At 49.0% G+C, this 4810-nt stretch overlaps 2 long non-coding RNA genes across 2 annotated transcripts; both read left to right on the top strand.

Moving 5' to 3' along the window:
* Nucleotides 1-1377: 1377 nt before the first annotated feature.
* Nucleotides 1378-2325, top strand: LOC118159872. Its single transcript, XR_004747267.1, has 3 exons — nucleotides 1378-1581; nucleotides 1718-1775; nucleotides 2126-2325. It is a non-coding gene; the product is annotated as an uncharacterized LOC118159872 (long non-coding RNA).
* A 1217-nt stretch (nucleotides 2326-3542) lies between these two features.
* Nucleotides 3543-4244, top strand: LOC118159873. Its single transcript, XR_004747268.1, has 3 exons — nucleotides 3543-3634; nucleotides 3766-3818; nucleotides 4184-4244. It is a non-coding gene; the product is annotated as an uncharacterized LOC118159873 (long non-coding RNA).
* The last annotated feature ends 566 nt before the right edge of the window (nucleotides 4245-4810 follow it).

The raw sequence follows: 4810 nt of genomic DNA, 5'->3' as shown, positions 1-4810 counted from the left end.
TTTTTTTTCTTCAGTCAGTTGCAGGGTTCTTTATTCAGGTTGGAGTCTATGGATTTCTAGATTTTCAGTGCTTGGAATTCACTTTATAGAGGGATATTCAGCAGAGGTTGCTGGCTGACTTGTTTTAGGGACGGTGGGGTACACTTCTGTTTTTGGGTTCTCTTTTAATCTGTAGCTGTATCAAACCACTTGTGTAACTCTGCAGAGGACTGGAAAGGGCTTGAGTACACGCTGCAAGAGGCTTGTCCGCTTAGGCACCGTATTATGAAGAGACCGAGCAGGGTCATATCAGAGTTACCTTACTGAATTCTAAAGGATAAATCTGTGATTGCGGCGTGGCCAGGGCAGAGAGTATGGTGTATGAGCCAAGTGTTATATAAGTAATGTTATATGAGCCCCAGGCATGCCATCAGAGTGCTCATTTGGCATGGCCAGTTCTTTGGGGTAAGTGTTTTTTTTTTTTTTTTTTTTTTCTTCAGTGATTTGCAGGGTTCTTTGTGTGGGTCGGAGTCTATGGACTGATGCTTTTCCAAGTAGAGACCTGCATGCAGCTCTTCTTCAGGTGAGTAATTGTTGCAGCATGTTTATGGATAGGATGAGACTATTAGTTTGTGCGTTCTAGGTCCCTTTTGATTTTTGCAGAAGCATGGGGCTTACGGTGAGTCTCTGCCTGTCTGTCAAATATTATCAAAGTTCCAACTGTGGTGTTAAATGATGCAGCAGGGTTTAGGAGAAATGTATCATCGAAGCTCCCTGTGGAAGCATGTATCTGAAAGCAGCAGCAGCAGGCAGGTAAGGTGTAGTCTTTTTCAGGGTTTAGGGACAGTTTGTTTATGTTTTTGGAGCTTTTGCCTGTGGTTTTGCTTGCTGTGGAGTCTTTAGTCTTTGCAGCCTCCTCGATTTTGGGTGCTTGGTATTCACTTTGGAGAGGTATGTTTAGGAGGGCTTGCCAGCTACCTTGTTTTGGGGAAATTGTGGGGTACGGTTCCTTTTTTTTGGGGTTATATTTTAATCTCTAGATGTATCAAGCCATTTGCGCAAGTCTCCAGGGGATTCACACAGAGCTTCAGTATGCATTGCAAGGGGCTTGACCACATAAGCACAGCATTACGAAGAGACTGAGCCAGGTCACCTTTTTCATCTGTAAAGGTTAAGTCTGTGGTTACCCCTGTTGGGGCTGCTGTGCATTCATTGCCTTTTGGCATGGACCTGAGGGTGTGTGTTTTTTTGTCTGGCTCTGGTCCCTGTGTTTGAGTCTCCTGCAAGGGGTTGTACTGCTTGTGTGTCCATCACGGACACGACCTTTTCTTTTTGTTTCTTGTAGCCCAGGTCGTGAGCACGGAACCTTGAATGAGGCATTAGTGTGAGTGGGTTGCAGTGTGGGCCCTGAGCTGGTCAGTGGATTTTGTTAGTTTGTTTTGCCTGTCAGGCAGGCTTTGCAAGCACCTTGTGACAGCGGAGTAGAACTCCTGCCACGTTTCTGAGGCGTGCCAGACGTCAGCGTTTCCAGTTCCTGAAGTGCTGGAGATGCTCGGAGCGCAAGGGGAGCAGGGAGCGTGATGCATCTCTTTGGGATGTTAAGTGAGTGAAGTGGTGGTACTGGGTTGGGGGACGTGGGTCTGGGGCTTCTTGGCTGTTGGGGTAGGGGAGGAGAGGAGCGGGTATAGACTGTTTTTGTGGATTGTCAGATTTGTCTGTTCTTTCTCCTTGGTCTAAGCCATGCGACCTTAGCTCGGCACAGTTGTGAACGGAAGCGCTAAGCCTGGATCGGGAAGGTGAGTGGAGATAAGTTTGAAAACGGGCATTGTTTTTGGTTTGCTAGTCTTTTGGCCCACCTCTGGGTGACTCCTCTTTTCCGGGGATGAAGAAGATACTGGGAACAGTGTAGTTGGCCTCTGTGGTCCACACTGAGGATGGATTCTGATCCCTGAGAATTGAGTTCAGGGGCAAATGCTGTGTGTTGGGGGCTGGTTGGCAGGGGAAGGCGGGGATTTGTCTAGAGGGTGTCTATGCGACTTCAGTAGCAGAGCAGGTCAGGTGACTACTGTTTTGTTTCTGCGGTGGGTGTTTCACAGGAAGAAGTTTGGCTGGCGTGCCGGTGCCTGATGGCGCTTTATTTCTGCAGGTGAAGAGGAGCCTCGTGCCTGAAGCAACATCCTGGCTAGCCTTTGTGTTCCTTGTTGAGGATGGAACCTGCCTCCCAGCATTCCCAAGCTAAGTTGGGGGGCAAGTGCTATGTTTGAGCTGGGGTTGTGAATGGGCACGTAGGGCGAGGGTCTGTGCTTTTAAGTCATTGCAGCTGATGGGGCCTTTCAGGATTGATCATGGTCAGTCAGAGAGATCATGTGAGGGGTTTCTGTCAGGTACAGCATGAGCACATGCCAGACAGGACAGGACCAGATAATTGTCTGTGTTCTGTGTTTTCTGTGTTCTGTGTTGTCTGTGCTGTGCTGTTGCTCTTGGTGCTGTGCTGTGCTGTTGGTCTTGGTGCTCGTCAGGCCCTGGGGCAGCCATCCTGAGGGTACTGAACACTTGTCTTCATCGGAATAATGCTGATGCTCAATTGGAAGCTGAGCCCCTCTTGTCTTGCAGTGGGAGCTTAAAGAGCTCTCTACTTCTGTGTAATTTTTTTTGTATCAAGTGTTTTCTTATCAGATCATCATATGTGACTTGCTCATTGTGTCTTGATATTCATCTTGTCTTGATCTCCTCATTGCCTTGTTCCGCTCGACAGATTAGATAGGCAACTTGGTGGCCACACCTAAGGTCCTAAATGCTCGTTTTATCATCGTAGGGCTGATCTGAGCACTTCTTGACTTGCAGTCGCAGCTTAAAGCGCAGATCTATTTCAGGTCTTGTGCGTCATACTCGGTTTCAGATCGCATCTGTTTCCATCCTCGCTGTTGCGGACGTCACGTGGGCTTCATCAGGAGCTCTTGCTTGGGAATTCATTTCCGAAGCGTTTTTCTTATGGGGTTTGCAGTGCCCATCGTTCCAGTCTCTTGTCTTAAAGGCAGGCTATTTATGCCTCCATCATGCCAGTTCTGGCAGTTGCTTCCAGTCACAGGTCGTGGCATTTGAGTCTCTCCTTGGGTGTGCTGCAGAGCACCTGTTCTGACTTGCTGTTGCTGCAGGGCCTCCCTCTGGGAGTCTTTTTTATTTTTTTTATTTTGGGGGAGGGGGGGCGTGCTTGTGTGCTGTGTTCTGTTTGTAATGTCTGTAGTGTGCCTGTGTGCTTATTTGGCCTGGATCTGTCCTGCCTGGCCGGTAGTGATGGTAGCTAATGTGGGGGTCCACTGGTGTAGTAATACATTGTCTGGACTGTTTTGGCAAAGACATCCGGTCTGCCTCTGGGCACGTACTGAAGGGCAGCTGGCACAGAGTCATCTCCATAGTGTTTGGCAGATGCGGAGGGGGAGGCTTGAGTTGCTTGCGAGCAGCTGTTCACATAGTGCTTGAATGGTGCTAGAGGAGGGGTAAGCTCGCAGATGTGGAGTGTTCTGTTTGTTTGTTTGTTTGTTTTTTCCCCTGACTTAGATAAACCTTAGGAGGAACGGGTCCAAGGAAAGAGCGCCTTCTGGAACTGTCAAGCCTTCATTTGGCAGCTCAGTGACTGGCTTGGTCTACTTGTGAGGTGCTGAGGGAAGATGTCTGCTGTTCCAAAACAATACAAATAAAAAATGGGGTCCCTTGTGTTGTTGAGGGGTGGGTGCTAATGCTGGCAGCTGTATGGTTATCTTCTGACTACGTTTTCGTGTATTGAAGCTGAAAGGCAGCCTGCAACCTAGGACGGCACAGACAGAGCTGCTTCTGGCAAGGTGAGTGATGCAGCAGTTTTTTCTTTTGCGTTGCCATTCTCAGTGTCATTCTAAGTGTCCCCGCTTTGCCTTTTCGAGGTGTTGTAGCTGGCTTAAGAGGGCAGATGGAAGCATCTGCCTCAGGGGCAGGTGAGCGGGCAGTGGTAAGGCAGCAGATGAGAGTAACTGTCGTAGCTGTACTGTGGCTTTGGATGCTTCCTCGGCCTGTGCTTTTCTTTTTCTTTCACAGGTGTCTCACACATGCCCAGAGGCACAAACTGCACTCTGAAGAGCTGCATACAAAGGGGGCTGGTCACGAGCTTGGTTGGAGTGGAATGGCTAAGGAGCGTGAGGTGACTGTGAAAGGTCTTTGTCTTGCCTTGCAGGTGCCATGGCTAGCTGTCCACAGAAGTGGCTGAGGATTTGAGGTAAGGCCGGAGAGCGGCAGGGAGCGGCACATGCAGTGATGGTTTTCAAGCGCTGTGGTTGCTTTCTCTTCTGATTATCAGGTGCCACAGGCAAGTTGGGTTGTAACATCAGTCTTTAGATTTGGAGTGAAGCAGGTCACTTGAGTGCTGCGTTGTTCCTGAGAAAGGTGTTGTAGAGGAAAAAAGGTTGCCTGGTGTGGCAGTTCCTGATGGCGGTCTTCCTCCGTAGGTGAAGAGGTGCCTGAAGCCCCGTTTGGTGTTGGCTGAGCACGTCTCGCTGAGGATGAAGCCTGCTTTCCAGCAGGTCCCAAAGGCACGTTGGGGCTGAAATGCTGTGTCTGTATTTGGGCTGGGGTTGTGCCTTGGTGAGTGTGGGGATGGGTTTTAAGTCGGTGCAGCAGAGGGCTGGGATCCAGTGTCCTGTAGTGTGTTTTGACCCATCAGCATAGCCTTTTGTTTTTCAGGTAGGCTACTGGCGTGCCTGATTTTTTTTCCTGCAAATGATGTTACTACATGGATTTTTTTTTGTTTTATTTGGCATGTAATCTGTTATGCTCCTAGACTTCTCTTCCTATGTATAAGAAA

The sequence above is a fragment of the Oxyura jamaicensis genome, unplaced genomic scaffold (genome assembly GCF_011077185.1).
Source record: "Oxyura jamaicensis isolate SHBP4307 breed ruddy duck unplaced genomic scaffold, BPBGC_Ojam_1.0 oxyUn_random_OJ72513, whole genome shotgun sequence".
Lineage (NCBI taxonomy): Eukaryota > Metazoa > Chordata > Aves > Anseriformes > Anatidae > Oxyura > Oxyura jamaicensis.
Note: the sequence above shows the minus strand (reverse complement) of the source record. Positions and strands in the feature narration are given on the sequence as shown.